General features: G+C 33.9%; 1 long non-coding RNA gene across 2 annotated transcripts; it reads left to right on the top strand.

Moving 5' to 3' along the window:
• The first annotated feature begins 9,695 nt into the window (after positions 1-9,695).
• On the top strand, positions 9,696-14,681 carry LOC145568813 (uncharacterized). 2 transcript variants are annotated; one of them, XR_014095970.1, is made up of 5 exons: positions 9,696-9,925; positions 10,150-10,324; positions 11,154-11,222; positions 14,142-14,349; positions 14,493-14,681. It is a non-coding gene; the product is annotated as an uncharacterized LOC145568813 (long non-coding RNA). The 2 variants fall into 2 exon arrangements; XR_014095969.1 differs by having other exon boundaries at positions 9,696-10,324.
• The last annotated feature ends 7,746 nt before the right edge of the window (positions 14,682-22,427 follow it).

The following is a 22,427-nucleotide window of genomic DNA, read 5'->3' as shown; positions in this document are numbered from 1 at the left end:
ACAAAGCAACAAAAGATCACTACAAGCAGAGCAATATTTGATGGTGTTCCCTAAGATGTGGAAGATTTTCACAGCGAAAATTGAAGGCAACTACAAGCAGAACAGTCTTCAGGCAATGTCCCCTAGCTTGTGGAGATCGTCACAACGAAATCGGTTACCCCAGGGACGTGTACTCGACAGTGCAAGATACGCGTTTCTTAACTCTTTATCTGTTTAACTAACGCTAGTTTGTAGGTATCGGTGTTACAAGAATGATTTAGGATCGCAGAACGTTCTGAATCATTCTCCGTCCCTATCACTACATTGACTTTTGTTTTCGAAACATGCGTTTCTCTAAACTTAGTCAAAGTGGGGGCTTCTGTAGACACCTAATTGTGTCTCCCCAAAAACCAGACCTAGTGATGAATATCTTTCACGTTACTTGATTATCGAACTAAGTGAAAGTGTGAAAAGTCTTGTGATGCGGTGGTTTTAAAAATACTTCCTTTCTGTTTTCGAAAATGAACTCTATTTATTGAAAATGTCAAGTCCAACTTAGTTTGGTCCATGATAATGGTCCAATAATAGTGTAGTTGGATTGGGCTCAAAAAGAGCTTTCCAACGATATATTATAAGCCCAATTCCAATGAATAATGAGGAAGTTATGGCCAAAATACTAAGTTGGGCTTGAAATGATTTTATGGCCCAATGATCTAGTTGAGGGCCCATTAATTAATATTCCTAGAGTTATTAGGATTGATTTTAATCTTCTAGAATAATCTAGAAGGTTATTTTGAGTTCTAATGGGATTAGGAATAATAATTATATCCTTTATGAAAATAAAGAATTCTATTTGGATTAAAAGAAATCTTTTTAAAGAGAATTAAATCTGATTTTCAAAGATATGTACGGACGGTTTAATTAGATTAAGGATTCTGTACAGTTTTTAGAAAACGCGTGAACCAACACGAAACGACAAAGCTAGCACGCCACGACAAGCCTATCGCACAGCGACAAGACTGTCGCGTCGCGCTTGACCCTGTCGTTCTGCGACAGGGGCAGTTTTACTCCTGATAGGATTCGGTCTTTTTCTGATCGTTTTCGGGTTATTTTTCTTATAAATAGGGTCGCATTTTCCCGTTTTCATCAATCATTCACAATCATCTAATTCTATTCTCTTCTCTCTCTTAAGCAGTAGCTTATTCTTTATCCCTCTTTCTAAGCCTTCCCTTTTCAAATAAAAATACCGCATTCACGAGTTTTAGACACACCTAGACAAGCTCGAAGTTGCCTTCGCCCTAGACGTGAAAGGTTGATAATTTCTAAGGGTTTGGTCCTAAATCCCTATTTTCATTATTTAAATTAATTGTTTGATTTTATATTTTCATTGAAGTTACTAACGTGTGTATTGTTTTGATAGAAAGAGATATGAGGCATTGAAGTAAGTAATTTAATTGCTTAATTATTCTTTTGATATAGAAATCATGTTCCTAAGATAATTTTAATTCCTAGAATCATGTTAGGATGTCTTTTTTGCTTTCTAGTATCATGTTTAGGTTGCTTCGTATTTCTTATATCATGTTAGTATCATGTTAGGGATAAAGCTTTAATCTTTATTGTTTAGTGACATGCTAGGATTTGTTATTAATCTTATTAGTATCATGCCTAGGATTTTACTAATATTATTATGCTTTGATGAGATTGAGATTATTATGATGATGATGATTTGTTGTATCAATATTATGTTGCTAGATATTATTATTGTTGTTGCTTGATCACTCCCTCTCTTGTAGGATTAAAGGGAATTTGTACTTATAATCACGCTTAATAAGATAATTAATAATCTTGTTTAGGCTAATATGATTTAATTCAAGTGATCGCCAATAATTGATTTGTTTGTGCATTAATATTCAACCAACATAGATTAAACAGGTTTAGGATTAATATATTGATTGTATGTTAGTCAGAAAGCACACATGAATATGAGAAGAATAAAGTAGGGGCCTATTTTTAGGGCAGGTTCAATCTTTTTTAGGTTGGATTTGTACCTTCATCCCCGAATATCCAGTCATGGTTCCAGACCACTATGGAGTTAGCGATCTCATGGATCGTGAAGGGGCATAACCTTCACCTTGTAATTGGTTTACAAGTTCCTAAAACTTGTTAGCGACTCTTTTACTCTAGCTTCCTTGCCTTTTTACGCCACCATGCTTAAGTGTATGATCATAGTGGGGCTCAAGTGTGGGTTGCTTGAAATATTCCCTACAGCCACATGAATGTTTGTTCGACCTATATTCATGCTAGCTAGCACTTGGTTGAAGATGAATTTGACAGCAATTATTTATTGTGTTAATTAAATGTGAAATGAGTTCATTGATGAATTATAATGATGATGTCAATTTTATGAGATACTAATGATTTTTTTTATGAAATGTTAAGACAAGTAGTGTACTACTAATACACTAATTGCATACTCCTTTTCATATATGGACTGTAAGTTCTAGATATTGTTCATGTACATAAGCATTATAATTGACTTTAAAATGATCATATGATTTGTATAACTATCACAATTTTAGTATGAATATGTTGATTGATGTGTGATTAAATTCAATTATAGTATTGATAAACCTATTTGAAGTTAGATTATTAGAGTGAAAGTAAAACTTGATGTGCGGACCTGAAGTTCCCTAGATTTATAAAGAGTACTCACATACATGAACTTAAAGTTCCTTGAACTTATAAAGGGCCCAAAACCCTTCAGAATAATACAATGAAGTGTGCATGATCTACAAAGGTAAAGCATGTTACTTAAATATCCATAACATACTAATGAGATTTTATACACACAATGTCATGAAAAAAATAATACAAAATTTTAGAAAAGTTGATATAATAATGTCTTTTAACTTGGTGGTTATTATAGATACCAAATTTTGGGCGAGTATTAATGATTCATAGATTACTAAATTCTTAATCTCAAAAATGAATGAGAAATAATTGTATGATTGAAATGATAAATGCATGTTTCTGTGATGAATGTAATTTATGCAAAAGTTATACAACCTGCAAATTAAACATGATTACACAATATGTATTTGAGCAAGAGATAGATGACATTGTGGGAAACTTACTTGTAAAAATATATTTACTATGCCCATACTTATAAGAATTAATATAATTGGGCAAGAATTATGAATAAGAGTTTATAAGAATAATTTTGTTATGCTTGATACATGCATTGTTAAAAGAATTTATACCTTAAAAGGTTGAAGAAATTTAAAGGTTGTTGAATTCATTTCATGCCCCATATGTAAGGATTAGGGGGAGATTGTATTTATTACATTATTTTATATAATCCTTCCACATAAATAATAAAATATATTGATGGTCAGTTTGGTACATACATTAACTTAAATATCAACGATTTATTAGAAGTAGCCACATGTTAATTAAATATTTTGAAATGATACCATCCTAAAGATGGATATAAATAGATGTCATTGATCATATACTAATAATACATACTTCAATTAAAATTGATTTTCTAGAAGGACAACTTCAATTACTGATGAACCTATAGCACACATGAAGCGTGATAGACTAATAGGTTCTAAAGATAATTAAATATCTTCGAAAAGGAAAGGAACCACTATTGACAATGACAAATTTGAGAAAGTGATAAATCCTACATTACATTCCTTGAAGGAATAACTTTTAGTAAAATTCTTATGTTCCATGATGATATAAAAGAATCTAGATGAGTATGAAATGTCCAACAAGATTAACATGTATCAAGATTATAGTTAAAACTCCAGCGGAGTATGAGTAATTATTAGATAAAATATTAGTTGATTGTCTTGCCATTTGTATGATTAAAGAAACACATGTTGGTGTTCTAATATCACATCATATTCATGGCCATGCATAAATAAGTTTAATAAATTGATCACTAGTGTTGGTAAACTAATCAGAATTCAAATTTAGAGAAGTGATTGGATGTGATAATTAAATTAGGCCATCCAGGTTTAATAACACATGTCATGAAAAAGAAATAGTGTGTTGATGCTCTCTCATGTTAGATATATGAAATGAATTCAATGGCAAGACATAACATTGAGATTGAGCTATATTTAGATTATGATTAAATTAGTAGTTTATTTTAAAGAAATTTCAAGAGATTATATGCTAATTTTCAACAATTTTGCATGTGAACAAGTAATAATAAGTAGCCAGAAGCTCACTAAAACAACTTATGTGTGTAGAGATTTTGAGTAACTAAATGCTCATTATTAAAGTATTTGGAGAACTAGAAGATCGCCATATAGTGGCTTTACAATTTAAATACAAGTGGTTAATCTCTTGATTGGGGCTATTTTATATCAGCACATAAGAAATAAATAGAATAAGGAAAAACGTATAACTGCACAACACATGTTTCCCCATTAGCATTGATCTCCAGAAGAGAAGATATTATGGAAAATGTAATAATAAATACACATGAAATGAAAAGTTAATGAAGAAATGATTCTTCATTGAAATTGTTCTACAGAAGAGATAAATCTTGTTTAATACAAATCTTCTAAGAGATAAATTTTGATTGTGATCCTCCCAATAAAATGAATTTTAATGCAAATTTATATACTAAGTTGGTGTAGAATTAGACGCCCCTATAAATGAGATATTTTACCAACTTAGGGGGGAGAAGAATCAGCAAAAGTTGAAAAAATCGAAAAAAAAAATATTTTTAATGATCCCTACGATGATAGTTTGAAAAGTTATATGCCAACTTTTGTCTATATATCATCAACATATGTTGCACATTTATGATTTGATTTGTATTCAGTTATGACTCATGTTGCATAGCGTTGAAGATACACTTTGGTCATATTATGTGTATACATTGAAATGAAATCTTGTCAATTATACTTGAATCTCTACACCTGAAGTGTAGGTTGTATGATCGGTTCCAAAATAAAGATATGATATATAGCAAGATAGTGCAGTTAACACTTTTGATAGTGTGATAGTATATAAATACTATAGTGTATGAAATACCCTAGAAGTGGTATAGAAATCTGAATTATTATAATAGATGGCCTATGATGTAAGAAAAGTTATGGTGGTACCAATGAGAAATGTACTCAGATATTATTGTCAAAATAGCATGCAAATTAAAATTATACCTTACGAAATTAAATAACACCGGTATATGATGGAACCGATAAGTAATATACATATGCAGTAGGAATGGACTTGTGAATAAAGGACCAAAATATATGTCCATTTTAATGTCGACGTGAAATTAAGATAATAAATCAAAAGTTTATCATGGACTAGTAGTCCAATTTGAAAATGGATTTCTGAAATCCACACTGTATAGTGTTTGCATTTTTTAGTCTTTTATTTATGTGCATGCTTGAGTTTTAGATTTATGCATTACTCATTGTATGTATAGGATGTAATTTGATGCATTACTCATCACATATATATTTTGTTTAATATTTTATCATGAATTCTACATATCATATTGCATGCATTAGTTCTATACAGTACAACAATTGTGTTATATGTGAATGTTTGTGGTATGACGAGTTTATAATTATGATGAAGGCTTACAAGAAGAATTTATCTCCGATGGGCTTATAATTGTGATGAAAGTTTATATGATAACAATCCAATAGCATGTTATGAATCCTGCATGAAAAGTTATCGAAGAACTTACATACAACGTATTCAAATATCTAGCTTTTAAATTCTCTATTCAGAAAAATGACAATGTTGATATTGTTATCAAATTCATAGAGAGAATTGGTGAGTAAGTTATTGAGATTTCAACCTGAAGTTTAACCAAGTGAGAGTTAATCGATTTTTGTATTCACTGGAAAACTCTCGTCTAAAATGAAAAATGTCTAAAGAAGAATAGTAATGAGATATATTACAGTAATAATAATATTCTTATGGTCCATAAGAACCATGAGTAAAGTATATAATAATTACTTATGTTATATTATTACTAATTCATATAAGCTTAGATAATGATATCAAGATATCACAAGTTGCCATAAAATATTATCAATATTTGATTATCAATAGCTACTTTACGACCTCCAGAAGTAGGCAAAATTTTGATGATGCATTACAGTGAAGATTTGAAGATTCAAGTTCGATAGGGGAGGATCACCTATCAAGGAAGGTTAATCAGCTACAAGTGTGAAGTTACTAAGGCATCGGATTCATTACATTGGAAGATCTCAAGTTATGCATTCATCAGGGAGAGAAAATACGCGCTGCACTTTTTTTCCCTTTACCATGGTTTTCTCCCACATTGGGTTTTCCTGGTAAGGTTTTTAACGAGGCAGCATGTCAAGGCGTATTACGAAAGTGTTTTACTCTTTTTCCTTCATTAGGTTTTTATCCCATCGGGTTTTCCCTAGTAAGGTTTTAATGAGGCACACTATTCGATAATGGTCATCTAAGGGGGAGTGTTATGTATAATATATGTATTAGTGGATGCCCATTATATCGTTAGGATTATTCAAGAATATTCTAGATACTATTTGTAGACACCCAATTGTGTCTCCCCAAAAACCAAACCCGGAGATGAGTACTTTTCACGTCGCTTAATTATCGAATAAGGTGAAAGTGTGAAAAGTCTTGTGATGCGGTTGTTTTAATAAAATCTTTCCTTCTGTTTTCGAAAATCTTTTCTATTTATGAAAATAGCGAGTCAAATTTAGCTTGGTCCATAACGAGGGTCAAACATTAGTGTAGTTGGGTTGAGCTCGTAAAGAGCTTTCCAATGATATATTATAAGCCCAATTCCGATGAATAATGAGGAAGTTATGGCCAAAGTACTAAATTGGGTCTGAAATGGTTTTATAGCCCAATGATCTAGTGGAGGGCCCATTAGTTAATATTCCTAAAATTATTAGGATTGATTCTAATTTTTTAGAGTAGTCTAGAAGGTTATTTTGAGTTCTAATAGAGTTAGGATTGATAATTATCTTTTTCAGAAAAATAATGAATTTGGTTTGAAATAAAACAAGTGTTTTATTATGATAAAATCTGTTTTAAATTTGATAAACACGGAGTTTTATTATATTAAAGAAAGGATTCCGTACAATAGTGCGTTTTATCTTTTAACAAGCACCAAACGACAGGTTCTGTCGCCAAACGACAGGCCCTGTCGCCATGCGTGATGCTTGTCGTTTCGTGCTGGGCTCTGTCGCTGGCGATAGGGGTCAGTTTTAATCCGATTCAAATTCTGATTCTTTCTATCATTTCTGGACTATTTTCTTTATAAATAGGGTCGTATTTCCTCGTTTTTTCATACACAATCATTGACAATTATCAACAATCATCAATCATCTTCTATTCTCTCAAGGTAATAGCTTATTCTTCTACCTCTTTCTAAACCTTCCCTTTTACAAAATTCTGCATTCACGAGTTCTAGACACACCTAGCCAAGTTCGAAGTTGCCTTCGCCCTAGACGTGAAAGATTGATAATTTCTGAGGGTTTGGTCTCAAATCCCTATTTCAATTATTTGAATTAATTGTTTGATTTAATATTTTCCTTGAAGTTACTATGTGAGTATTTTGTTATTAGAAAGATATACGAGGCATCGAAGTAAGTAATTTAATTGCTTAATTATTCTTTTGATATAGAAAGGCATGCTTATATTATTTTAATTCCTAGTGTCATGTTAGGATGTCTCTATTGCTTTCTAGTATCATGCTTAGGTTGCTTCCTATTCTTTCTTCTATCATGTTAGTATCGTGTTAGGAATAAAGCTTTGATCTTTAATGTTTAGTGACATACTAGGATTTGTTAATAATCTTGTTAGTATCATGCATAGGATCTTGCCATTATTATGTTCTGATGAGAAATATTGTTATGATGATGATTGTTATTATGTTGCTTGATATTACATTATTGTTATTGCTTGATCACGCCCTCTCTTGCAGGTTTAAAGGGAATTTGTACTTGTAATCGCGCTTAATGAGATAATTAATAATCTTGTTTAGGCTAATATGATTATAATTTAAGTGATCGCCAATAATAGTTTTATTTGTGCATTAATATTCCATCAACATAGGTTAAACAGGTTTAGAATTAATATATTGATTGTATGTTAATCAGAAAGCGCACATGAATATGAGAAGAATAAAGTAGAGGCCTATTTTTAGGGCAGGTTCAATCTCTTTTAGGTTGGGTTTGTACCTTCATCCCCTAATATCCAGTCATGGTTCCAGACCACTATGGAGTTAGCTATCTCATGGATCGTGAAGGGGTGTAACCTTCACCCTGTGAACGGTTTACAAGTTCCTAAAACTTGTTGGCGACTCTTTTGCTTTAGCTTCCTTCCCTTTGGACGCCACCATACTTAAGTGTATGATCACAATGGGCTGTCATTGATTACCCACTTACTGCATTCAATCCTTTCGAATATCTCTATCTACCCTAAAAAATCTTGAACCATTATCAATTCTAACCTAAATTGCGTGGTTGAGGAGTGAATTTGAGAGGAGAACAGTCAACTTCGTACGAAAAGAACAACTCAGAAAATAGCGTCACGCCGCCACCCATCTTCCTCAACGAAAAAAGGTCCAAACAAGGTAATTTTTTTTTCTTTTAATAGCATTTGTTGTATCTTCTTAGGGTTTATTTGATATCAAAGTTGCAATTTCATGGTGAATTTCGGGGTACTTTTGGTAACTGGGTAAAAAACCTAAAATAATTGGGTATAAGTATTGGCTATTTAAATTAGGTTTTTTTGGTTATTAAATTGAAATTAATGATTAATTATATTGGGTGATTACGTTGGTGGTGCATTGTGCTATGTACATACTGATTTCGCTGCATTTTAAATTTAAATTTGTCGCTTAATTGGGTGTTTTCGTCTTGTGATTAAATGAAATTAGAACTTGTGCTTGGTGATGTGATGTGATGTGATGTGATGTGATGTGAAACTAGAGATACAATATGCTTAATTTGATTAGTTTTATATGATACTTTAATTGTTCAGTGAAAATTGACTTGTACTCTTTTTTATACTGGTTTACTAGTTGGTACAAAATGGACAACAACAATGATGACAAGGTTGATCTTTGCTTGAGAGTGGCATGGGGGGTGGTTTTGTCCCCGAAAGAGTTAGCAAAAATAGGCAGTTGCTTATTTAGTGTGGTGGGTGGTGTTATTGGTGGAGGGATGTGAAGGTGTCTAAGTTGGATGTTCATCATTTGATTAGGGAAGCTGTTATCCATGGTTTTGTATCTTATGATATGCTTGTGCCTATGTATTATAGCATTTGGTATAGGTAGAAGGGTAAAACTTTTAACATAGCAAAGAGGGAAATAGTGAACAGTGAGGATATAAGGGGGCTTTTGGAGACAGTAAATGAGGAAGGTTATGCGCACTAGTGGAAAAAATGTCATTTGTAACACCCAATTTGTAACGGGCAATAATTTTCCAGTTACAATAAACCTATTTATAACGGGAAAAATAACAGTCCGTTACATTAAAGTAGCATAGTGGTACAGAAAAAATTATTCATAACAGACAAAATGATGCCCGTTACAAAAATTACATTATTTGTGACGGGCAGTATTTTGCCCGATACAAATAAGTTGTTGTTTGAAATGGGCAGAATTGCCCGATACAAAAAATTTAGATATAATTAAACCCTAAAACTACAGTCGTCTCTAACTCACTCTCTTTCTCTCTCCTCTCTAGAACTTACTCTCTTTCGAGGAGATAATGGCGATTTTTTCTCTTTCACTCTCTCTACCTCCATATTCTCTCTCCTCCCTTCATTCTTCTCACTTCACTCCTCATTGAGCTTTCCGTGCCGCCGATGAGGCACTTAACGCCATTTTCTCTATGCCTTTCAGTTCTTGCTCGGTGCCGTGTGCTTCCTCCTTCACCAAGGCGTGACTGCACTAGTTCGTCTCCTTCTCTCTTAGCACTACTGATTTAAATTTCTTTTGTTCATTCATTTTAAAATTTCGTTGTAATTCTACACTATTTTAAATCTATTTTTCTAATTTTCATTTTTTTTTTTTTGAAGAAAATGTCTGATTTTCATTTTAGTTCGGTTTTAATTTTCAATTGTATTAGATCTAGAATTTCTAATTTTCATTTTAAAATTTCGAATTGTCATCTTTAGATTTGTGGGTGTTTAGTTTTGCTCCGTTATTTTGGTGCTCTATTGCGGTGGAATTATCTATTATATTAGATGGTTTTTGTGGTGGTGCGAGGACTGGTAGCGCGGTGGTGGGTGAATAAGGTTATACGGCGGTAGTTCTGACGTCTTCACTGATGGTGCTCCAAAAACTCCCAACGTAATTTGATCTTTTCTTTTTATTTTGCGTTTTTTTTGGTGAATTTTCGCTAGATCTGTAGCAATTTAATTCGAATTGGTAGAATTTTGGGGTTTTATGTATTAGATTTTAATCTGATTTTTATTTGGATGATTTTTGCTAGTTTATTGCATTTTTTTGTTCAAATCTATTGTTTTATGCTTGTTTGTATAGGCTTCTTTCAACCTCATTCTCGCTTTGCTTTCTTTGGATTTGATGGCATTGATTCTAATTTTGGGTCTTTTGTGTTCCCTGCTAGAAGCTCTTCAACCTCATTCTATTCTCTTTAACTCATTTCATGTTTTTTAAGTTTTTGTTTTGTTTAAATTGTCAATTCTAGTTTTTCAAAAGCAAGGGTTTCTGATTTTCGATTTGAATTCTATTATTCTCCGCAGAAATTGTGACTTATCTTTCAATTTTTTACAACATTTAATTGTTAGTATATCTTGAAATTATATCGATTTGTGTTTCTTATCTTTCAAAGTATCAGATTTTGTTGATTTATGTGATTTTCAATCAATTAGTCTCGTTTGTTAGATTGAAATGACTTTTTTTTAGCATGATTACTGTATGATCTTTGGATTAAAGATGCTTTCCATAAATTTTAAATGATTTGATTACAAAGAACATGATATAGATATACTAGCATGTCTTTGAACCACAAACTCATATCTTTTTTTTAGGGTATTTATACTGTCTGTGCAAGTGTTGAATCTTAGGTTCCGAGCTACAACCTTAAAATCATCTTCTTTCTTGTAGAATTTAGTTTGCCTATGTAATAGCTTAACTTGTAAACCTACTCTATGCCCAGATATATTCTCAATGCAACATTTATGAAGCTGATAAGAAGAAAACATCTTTTCTGTACTACACAGAGAAGGTAATCTCTTTCTCTTCTTTCTACCTTTGTCTTTGTCTTTCCTTGTGTGCGATGCAGGTGATGGTAATTTAATTATCCAATACCAGAAGGGTAGCGCCGTAGCAGTGATTTTGGTGTTGTTTTGTTAGTATTCTTTCTGAGATTAAGCTCATTGAAAATTACAATAGCCTTCTGCAATGAATTGGAAGGTCAGAAACAATAGGCTACAGTAAGAAACTAGTGAAGCAGATGCATTATAACACATGACTACGATGATTCCAATTCACTTTCTTTTATGATGAATAGCATAGCTTTTGTCTCTTATTATGTGATGTGCATGCTATCTTCACTTTAATGCAATTGACTTTCTTGTCATTGGTTCAGGGTAATATATTCCTATTTTCTCTTGCTTTATATGATCTGCATAATATGTACTATGCTTAATTAGTACTTCGTAGTTTCTATTGGAGCTTTGCTGATTTTTTGTGTCTGTTCGTGTTTATTGGCTTTGGATCCCCACACAACCATCTGTAATAACGATCTAAAAATTGTAATCAGTATAATTGCTTCACTTAGAAATGGAGGTTGTAAGTGAACAAAGAGTATTGTTGGTAGAATCAATGGATAAGGTTTTAGTAATCCATATCTTAGGTTCTATTGGCCTTCCAAAAAAGCATAGTATGTAGTATTGATGATTAAATTTGGTTTATATATGTAAGTTTGACGTTTCATTTTATTGTCACATTTGAATGGATTGTGTCTGGGTGGAAGAACATTTGATTGGGCAAGGTTAGGGACTAGGGTCAGTAGTGACTCTGGATTTTACCTCATCTATATTATCAGTACCTTTCAAGATCCACTATAAACTTTTTAAGTAAATTTGTTTCCTTTGACAGCTACACCTGAATTAAATACATGTAGTATTCTTTTGGCAGATTTTTAGGGGATTGAGAATTTAAACTATGCACGATTGCACACAGATGCATTTCACAAGCTTAACAGTGCTCCTCATAGTGTGTACATTATCTTCTGTATTGAATGCTAAGGTTTAACAATAAATTTAGAACCGGCAGGCTAGCTCTTGTTACACACCTATGATAAATATATTGATGTGTTGTAATCTAGGTCGTTGAAATCTAAAGCACCACCAATCAAACAATTAAGAAAATCAAACTTACTCCTAATATAAGGCAAGTCTGAGTCGAACCACGAGAAATGAGGGGGAGAATGCTATAGCCTATAGTCAAGCTACTTCGAAGAATGAGAGGTAAATTGAGGTGTAACTAAAGCTTCAATCAACTAAACAATGAAGAAAATCAATATGATAAACACTAGGGATTAAGGTTCCACATGCAAGCTCAACGATCATGCCAATCGATGAAGAACTCAATTGATTTAAACATTGCAAGGGAAAACAATAGTTGCAACCAATAGAATTCAAGAGCTATCTTCTATAAGTCAAGCTAGGGTTCACTATGAATTTACTAACAAGGAAAATCACAATTAAATTCAACCAATTAAAGCAATTCTCAAATCAAGGGTTCATGTCATTGAAAATTACTATGCAATCTAGATTAATCATCAAGGTTGATCACTCCTAATCAAATTGATCACATGCACCACTATGTCAACCAATTTAATTGCAACAATTCAAGCAATCAAGAATCATCAACTAGCAAAGATCATCAATCAAGCATGCTTCCCCTTCTCCCTAGCTACTAATCTACTCACTAGACAATGAAATTGAAAAACAAAACAAATTAAATCACAAATATCATCATTTTAAGCTTAATAAAAAAGAAAATCAAATCAAACAAATTTTCAAACCAAAGATCAACAATCAAATCAATCATTTAAAAATTAAAGGTACTCAAGCAAAAAGTAAATTCAGGGGAAGAAATTCTCACTAATTATCATTGATTAAGGAAGAAATCCAAGCTTAATGAAGTAATTTGAAGTACAAATAAGGTATTCAAGTGTTTCTCTCTCTACTAAATCTGGAAAAATATATCAAGTAGTAGAAAAAACGTCATCCCCTAAAAAGGGAAGGTTAAAGGTATTATAGCAAAAGAAACATAAGGGGACAAGGAGCCATGGTGCGCGCGCACAGCAGGCCCGTGCGCGCGAATAGGGGGGTCTGCGCGCACACACAAGGGGGTCTGCGCGAGCGCATCCCTGTTACTTGCTCGGCGCGCGGCTCCCATTGTTGCTAGCTCGTGGCCCCTTTGCGTGAAGCTTTAATCCTAGCACTCTGATGCATCCCTATAGTTGACGCTCTCATGTGATGCCCGCGAGGAGGGCAGCCTTGAAAACTTCATTTTTGCGCGTTCATGACCAAGGCATGCGATGATGGTGATGCACGAAAGCACCAAAGCCAAAAGTGGGAGCTTGCCCTCTCAACTTGCACATAAGCCAACCGAAAGATGCGAAAGCTTGTCCCTAGCATCCAAAAGACTTGGAAAGCCTTCCAAAATGAATCTCGAGGCCGAGAAAGTCCTATAAAGAAAGAAAATAGAGCAAGTAAAAAGGAAAAGACAAAAATACCCTTAAAATGCAAGAAATTGCAAAGTAAAGGGAATGAAGGAACTAAATCATAAAAGATCAAAACTAAAGCATTATTTGAAGATAAAATCTATAAAATATAAGATAAACATCCTAAAATGCTACCATATGAGTGCCATAAATGACACTCATCATATATGTGCATTTTCTAAGATGTTGTGTGTCATTTCTCGAGGGATTTATCTTTTATGCACCATTATGTTGCTGAATAATAGTTTCTAGGGGTGCTTTGATACTTGTGCATAACATTTGAGTGAATAAAGAAATAATTTCTAGTTCACATGCAGGTGCAGATGCATTTTCATGGAATTACTCGTAACTAATAGTGGTTAATTATTGATCATTTTTGTTAATTTACCAGCTTGCCTTCTGACGCAGGCTGCTGATAAAGAATAAGAAGCCATTGGGAGCATAATATCTAAAGGAGACCTCTTTTTAAATGGAGATGTATCAGGAGTAAAGTCGTTGACGAATGAAGAGACTGTGTTTTATCCTAGTATGTATTTGTTTGATTAATGCAAGTTATGTTTGTCAAGGGGATGTCATGGGCAGAATTTTTGTTGGTGATATAAGTAAATTAATTACGGTATAGATATACTCTTTCTTCAATCTCAATCCCAATTATTATTATGGCTTCTCTACTAGAATATTACAATTCTATTTTAACTGTTTAATTGATTGATTTGAGTTATGTTTTTCTATTAATTTATTTTTGATCTCAAATTGCAGGAACCAAAAGGCTAGAATTTGGTTGCTAAGGCAGCCTCGGAATTTGAGATCAAAGTTGCAACTACTCGAAAAAATGGTGGAAGATTTAAACGATTCAACATTAATTTAGTGAAAAATCATTTCAACGATTCACACTCGGAATTTGCTTTTGCTTTATTTTTTTAGTTTTAGTTATTAGGTGACAACAGATGTAGGCTTTTGCTGATTGTATAATGTATATGAAGTATATTATTCTCTCAATTAATTGATAAAATGATTGTGATGTAATTATTGTGCAAGCTAGCTGATCTAGCACTGCATGTGCTGGATTTTTTTTTTAAATTGGGGGACACACTATTTGTAACAGGCATATATATGCCCGTTACAATGAACCTGTTATTTGTAATGGGCAAAATATCATGCCCGTTACAAATAACCCGTTATTCATAACAGGTAAATTTTGTCCCTTACGAATAACAGAGTTATTTGTAATGGGAATTTGTTTTGCCATTACAAATAACTACTTATTTGTAACGGACAAGCGCCCATTACAAATAACATTTTTATCCGTTACGAAAAGCCTATTTTTGCCCGTTACGAATAGGCTTTTTTCCACTAGTGGCGGAAGTGTTTGTTACAGCAGGATAGCCTATTGAGCCCAACCTTGACTAGCCCAATCTACTCCACTTCAACCCAGCAAATTAAAAAGAGTAAGAAGAGTTCAGTTGTGGCACTTAAAAAGAGCCTAAGGTTAAACAAAGCACACACTAATGTAGTTGAAGAGGAGGATAGTCCACAACCTAGGACCATTCATCTCACAAAGGAAGGAAAAAGTAAATCACTTTGGAATATATGCATCTGGTAGTGAAGGAGAGGTTAAGGCAAAGAGGAAGGGTAAGTCAAAGAGGAAAAGGAAAGCTGCTTTGGTGATTGAGGATGACCATGGAGATGATGGAAGTGCATCTGAGTACTCGAGCTCAGAGTTTAGTGATGATGATTTGTATTGGGAACCTGAAGAATATGAATTTAATGAAGGTGATGAATAATGGTTTATTCAAACATCAAGGCAGATTCTGGAGAAGGTGAATAAGAGTCTGACAAAGGGTATTGGGAGTGAAATAGATTAGGGGATAGTACATAAAAGATCTTAGGTCACAGCTGAATGAGCATCTGGACATAGGTCACATTAAGTCAAAGGAAGAGGCTGAGGATGATTCTTATGACTCTAGAAGTGTGGGTGGTACCGATGAAGAAACTAACACTGCTTCACGGTTTAATGCAAGTGTAGACTTCAACAAACCTGTAGATCTGAAGTTAAAGCCAAAAATCGGTAATGCTTTTGTTTTAAGAAAGGCATTGAGGTTACATGTTGTGGAAAACAGGTATGAGTTTTAATATTTGCATAATGACAGCACTAGGATCACAATGCAATGTAGGTCTAGATGTGACTATTGTAAGTTTAATAGCTACACTTGTAGGATGTCTACATGCACTTGTGTGGGTGGAGTGAAGTGTCATTTTAAGGTTCATGCTAGGAAATTGATAAAAACAACAAACTTGGCAAATTAAAAGCTTAAAGTTGAAACACATTTGCATTAGGATCAAGAAAAATAGGATGATAACTACTGAGTACCTAGTAGAGAGATACTTAGAAGATTGTAAAAAGTAACCTTGATTGGAGAATCAAACATATTAGGGATAGGGTCTTGAATGACTTTTATATAGAAGTTAGTTATTTCAAGGCATGGCTAGCAAGGTGTAGGGCTAAGTTGATTATATTTGGATCAACTAGGGAACAGTATGCCAGGTTTGGGACTATGGAAAAGCATTAATGCAGTATAACCTTGGATCTGTTTGCAACATTGTTGTTGATGGTATTGACAACCCAGAGCCACCCTATTTATATGGATGTTCATCTTTTTAAGGCCATTAAAAGATGAGTTTTTGAGGGGCTGCATTCCACTCATTTGTGTAGATGGTTTCCACCTTAAAGGGGCTTACCCAGAGCAGATTCTGGTAGCAGCGGATGAGGATGGAAATAACAATCTATTTCCTTTGGCTTGTGGTACAGTTGAGATCGAAAACAAAGAAACATGAGTGTGGTTCTTGGATTCATTGAATGATAAGCTTGGTGTAGATCAAGGAGTTGGCTTCACCTTCATGTCTGATAGACAGAAGGTATTTTTTTTACTGTTTCATTTTTGTTTGTTTTTAGTACTTGATTGTACATTTTGTTTTGCAACCATTTAGTAACTAACTTCACCTATCTTTGTCAGGGTTTGATTGAAGTTATGGCTGAAGTTGTTCCAACAGGATGAGATTCAATTTTGTGTAAGGCACAAATGGGATAACTTCAAGCTTAAGTGTGTTGGAACAGTGTTCATAGAACTTTTCGGGAGTGTAGCAACGCAACAACTTATGTAAGCTCTTATATTTTATATTTGCAACATGTTCCTTCTTGTTCTTTGTTTATGTATATAGTCAATTAGTTTCTCTAAATCTAGTTTGTGTTGGTTATTTATGCATATTATCAGTTTGACTTTGAATACAAATGGATTCAGTCAAATTCATGTCGGAAGAGGCTTATGAGTAATTGCAAAACATCCCCGCTCATCATTGGTGTAGACATGCTTTCGGACCAAACTGCAAGTCTAACATGTCGTTGAACAATATGTGTGAGACTTTCAATGCGGTGATAAGGGATGCCAAAGACAAGTCTATCCTCACCTTGATGGAATGGTTGAGGAGGTACATCATGAACATGATCAATGAGAAGTGGGAGGATGCAAAGCACATGACAGGCAACGTGGTGCCATATGTAAGGAAGTTGTTGGAGAGGATTGAGTATGTAGCTTGATCATGCATAGTGCAACCATCAAGGGGGAAAACCTATTAGGTGCGACTAAAAGATGACCAGGTGTTAGTTGACTTAGATAACTACACTTGCACTTGTTACCATTAGGAATTAATTGGTATTCCCTGGGTTCATGCATATATGCTTGCATATTAGATAGTAGGGCAAACATAGAAGCATATGTTGATAGTTATTACACCTTGAACAAGTAAAGGGAAACATATGAAACCCCAATTCAGCCTATCCTTGGACCAAAGCATTAGGAGAGAATTAAAGTGAAAGAACCATATCCACCATCATTCAAAGTTCAAGGAGACCCAAAAGTAAGTAGAGATAGCTGGAACTAGGAGAGGGGTCTTCTACTGGGGCCTAGGCAAGCACATCTAAAAGGAGCTGAGGAACCAATGTAAAAAGTGTGGTGGCATTGGGCATTATGCAAAGACATGTAAACTCCCTTCTCAACCAGATCCAGACATGCCCACGTTAGCGAGGAGACCACCTATCAACACTCCTTAGATGAAAGAGCAGAGAAAGGTGAAAAAGATAAAGGCAGCTAAAAAGGTATTTGGTTTAGTGTTGTTACTGTCATTAAGCTTGCATATTTTTTTCCCTCAACTAAGTCAATACTATTGTTGTGTTTGTGACAGAGTGTAATAGGGGCAAGACCAAATAGCATTGCCAGTAGAAAGTTTCCCCAAGAGCAACCAGGTTATCTTCCCCAAAGCAAGCAGACAAGTCAGCCATCCCAAGACCCATCAAATAAAAAAACTAAGGCTAAAGCTCAGCCTAAAACTCCCTCAAGTCAACCAGCAACAAGCGTAGGACCAACTGAAGTGATTACCAAGGCAAAGCTTCAAACTTTCAGCAAGATGAATCTGACTTAGTGATGTTTTAATGAAATTAGTGCCTTGAACAATATTTTTAGTTTTTGTAAGCCTATGGATGCCTCTTAACTTATTATGAACTGTAGTGGTATAACTTAGTTTCTGAAAAATTTTAACAACACTACTTTTGTTGAAAAAACAAGTATAATCATTTACTAATGTTTGAATGCAAGGTATTGTTTTATTATGAAAGAGTTGTTTATAATACCACATCATCACTAAAACTAGGTACAAACATTGTTCAAAGCAAATTTTTTTTTAAGAAAAAAGGTACAAACATAAGCAACCCTTAAATTCATTACAACTTAGGACAAGATTCACCACTAAAACCCCTAACTATTACACATAGCCCACACACTGCCATTGCAACACAAATGATTATGGTAACAGAAACAACACAGTCTAGGAGGACATCTTTCCTTACTTGACTTCTCTGTTCATTTTCTTTTTGTCAGCATTTAAGGCCTTGCACCTCATCTTTTGAATGTCAATTTCATTAAGCAAGCACCGCCTTTGTCCACTGATTTCATCAACTTCCCTTTTCAATTCATTAACTTCACCCTTCAGAAGCTTCTTTTCCAACAACAAGTTGTTAATTACCTGTGTTTTCCAATCTATTCCATTAGGTTAATCAACCCATTGAAACTCCTTGTAGATTAAAGAACTTGCAAGATCTAAACTTCCACCTTGGGCTCTCCGTAGTCCAACTAGTAAGCTTTGACAATGGCATACCACATTGGCATTTTTGGTCCTTTGAAGGAGAAGAGCTAATAAATAACATAGCCTACATTGATTCCACATCAAAAAAACACCTTCAATGTTGTGTATACAAACTAATTCACATTCGACACAACTAATTTTGATTATAATTACCTAATACAAAAACCCCCAATTTTGAATTGTGATGAACCCTAATTCGGGAATTGGGCAAATTCAGTAATATATGCACTATTTTATCCAACAAATCTATATAATAAGAACGAAATCTCATGCTGATAAAATTTCTAAACCTAATCAATTATGCATCTAATTATCAAACAAAAGGATTTCAATTAGGGCTATATTTTGTCTACTTTCGCAATTAATTATGTACATACATACCTAATTGCTACTTCAACCTCTTGCTCTCTTTGCTGTAATCGAGCACTTCCCTCTTCGAATTCATGCAATTTCGCTCAAAATCTACAAATTAAACTATCATATTAATTGTCAAAGGGGGGAAGATGGGGAATGTCATGACTATTTAAAGGGAAATAAAAAAAAAGTGTTTGTTGGAGTGGGCCCTAGTAACTGTTCCGTTAACGGAACTTGGATTTAGGTGGCAATTACAAATTTTAAATTTTTTAAGTGGTGTTAAAATAGTTTTTTTTTTTTTTTTTTTTTTGGTAGTGCGAAAATCAATTTTCATGCTTCTTTGTGGTGTTAAAATTAAAATTTCCTTGTAATAATCTCAATACTTTAATTTTCGCGCTATTTACATGTTTATTAACGGCATTCAACAAGTGGCATGAATTTTTCACAAATTCACTATATATCACCAACTAGGATGAAGTTTTCACAAATTCACTAAATATCACTGAGCTTTTAAAGAATTCCCCAAATGTTTTTAATGACTAACGGTCGTTAACTCCATTAATAATTAGGATTAATCATGACACGTATCATGTTATGATTGGTTTCTTCTAATCATTTATTTTAAATAATAAAAATAACATTTAATTTTGACCTAGGTAATTATGGGTACAAATTACGCTCAAAATTGGCAAAAAATTATGTAAATGCCCCGTGTGAATATCAAGAAATAATTCGATTTGTTTATCGTTATTTATAACCGTGCAATTTGATGGGGGTAAGGTTTAAGAGGTCATTTTGATCCTTTGTGGGTACAAATTAAGCTCGAAATTAGCAATAAAATAACGTAAATGCCCCGTTTAGTCTATCTAGAAATATCTTGATTTGTGTGTCATTTTTTATCATGTAAATTATTCGGGTAAGGTTTTATGGGTCATTTGGGTCCTTTATGGAATCAAATTAAGCTCGAAATTGGCCAAAAAATAATGTAAATGTCATGTTTTGCGTGTTAAGATAGTTATTTTTTTACTGTGAAAATTGCAAAACGGGGCATTTACGTTAATTTTTTGCTGGCTGAGTTAGCTAAATTATTACAGATGCTGGTTGAGGCATGCTGAGAATAACTCTAGTTCAACCTCTCTAGGGTGGATCATCTTCCTCCTTAGAGTTTTCCTGCCTTGAGTTGATTATTTCACGTGCAAACAAAGTTCCTTCCCTCAGCCTTCAACCATTGATTATCTCTCTAGCATCTCTTGTTCGGCTCGACTGACTTGATTCTCGTCGGACTACAAGAGATTGGTGTGGTTGCGACCGACGAGACTCTTGGTGCTGAGGGCGAGAGGATGCTTGATGGGGCTGGGACAAGTGAGGCTAAGGGCTAGGTTGTGGATCGTTCCCCAAATTACCTTGCCCTCTGCCCTGGTTGACAAGTGCCCTCAAGCTCTCTTCAAGGTTTCTGTTGATTTGGGCTGCCAGCTGCTCCAAATCCCGACGAGTGACTACATGAGGGCTAGTCACCTCTCCTACGGGCTCTCTTCGAGCTTGGGATATAATCTCCTCAACTACATGATTATGTTGATCCGAGAGAACCGGAGCTTTTCTAGTACCTTCTTGATATCGCGGACGCCTAGTGTTTACCATAGCTTTTTGTTTGTTATCCCCACAGACGACGTCACTTGTTTCTAGGAGCAGAACTCTACTCCGCGTGTTAGGGTGTTTAAATTGTTATGTATGAAATAGAATATTAACAACAAACAAACTTGGTACAATTTTGATTAGTTACTTTTAGCTTCTCTTTGCAATAGTCAAATGTTGAACACCCTTCACATTTTAACTAGTCTGATGATAGGGATTAAGACTAGTTTAATTAACATTATGCTTGGATAACAATAGAGAAGGCAAAGTGAGTTGAGACGAGAGGTAGAAGCTGACCTTTCATTTTCCTTCTGAATCTCTCCAATAATGGAGGAGTCTATACTAAAAGACATTCCTAAAAACGTCTCTACGCCACGTAGACCCCGCTCACTACACAACGTCATTCACTCAACTCCTTATTATTCCATGTCATCCACTCAACTCCTCAATATGCCACATCATCCACACTACCAACAATAGTCAATACTTCAGGTTGGCTCAACTATATTGAAAAAATATATACGGATGAGAAGGTTCGAACACTTGACATCTTTGAAGAAACATTATTGTCTAACCATCTAAGCCGGCAAATAATCAATTATGCTTTAATGTTGCACACTAAATTATATTATACAATAAAAGTATTGAAATAACTACAGAAGTAGTATCCCGGGGCAACGCCCGAGCTACTCACTAGTTCAATTTATTAAAAGGGGAAGGAAATTAGATCCTTCTTATTCTCTCCCTTTCCTCTTTGCATTAGGTATCCTTCTCATCTTTTCCCTCCATTTCTCTCTGTATAAATATAGTGTAAATGTTCATACTTGTCCTTTCTACTCAAGGGTCAAAAAAGAACAAAATGGTAAAACCATTGCGATAAATTTAATAAAATAAAATTATTTAACAATTTTTTGAAGAAAAAAAAATACATTACATTTATAAGTTGGACCTATAAAAATGTAAAGAATAAAAAATAAAATTTCAAAGAGAATGTCTGGGCACATACTCACATATCTACATTCATATAATTAAAATTAGAATAACTTTATTTTTTATTCCCAAAAATATGTTATTTAATCTAATGAACTCAATAATAATAATGCGTTAAGACGTGATGACATGTTCTTGGTTGTGAACTAAAAGACCCAATTGACAATGAATTGAATTGAATACTGCATTTAATCATTTGTAGGCTCCATTTTCTGATGTACTAAAATCATACCCATAATTATTATTCTTCTTGTAACGACAATTAGGCAATATTCTCCTTGTTTTTCTCCCTTCCACTCTCTTTCCACACCCTTCTTCTCTCTCACACAAACCAAAATTATTCCCAAAAAAAAGAAATTAAACAAACAAATCAACAAAAATAAAATGCTGTTCTTACATTCCTCTCCAAAATTCAACCGTTTTAGTTTGATAATCCAAGATTTTATCCACATCAAATCTAAATGAACAACTATATTGATCATCATTACCGTAAACATTACCATTACTACTATCGATTCAAAA

The sequence above is a fragment of the Chenopodium album genome, chromosome 11 (genome assembly GCF_948465745.1).
Source record: "Chenopodium album chromosome 11, dcCheAlbu1.1, whole genome shotgun sequence".
Classification (NCBI taxonomy): domain Eukaryota; kingdom Viridiplantae; phylum Streptophyta; class Magnoliopsida; order Caryophyllales; family Amaranthaceae; genus Chenopodium; species Chenopodium album.
The sequence above is the reverse complement of the archived record's forward strand: the minus strand, read 5'-3'. Positions and strand labels throughout refer to the sequence as shown.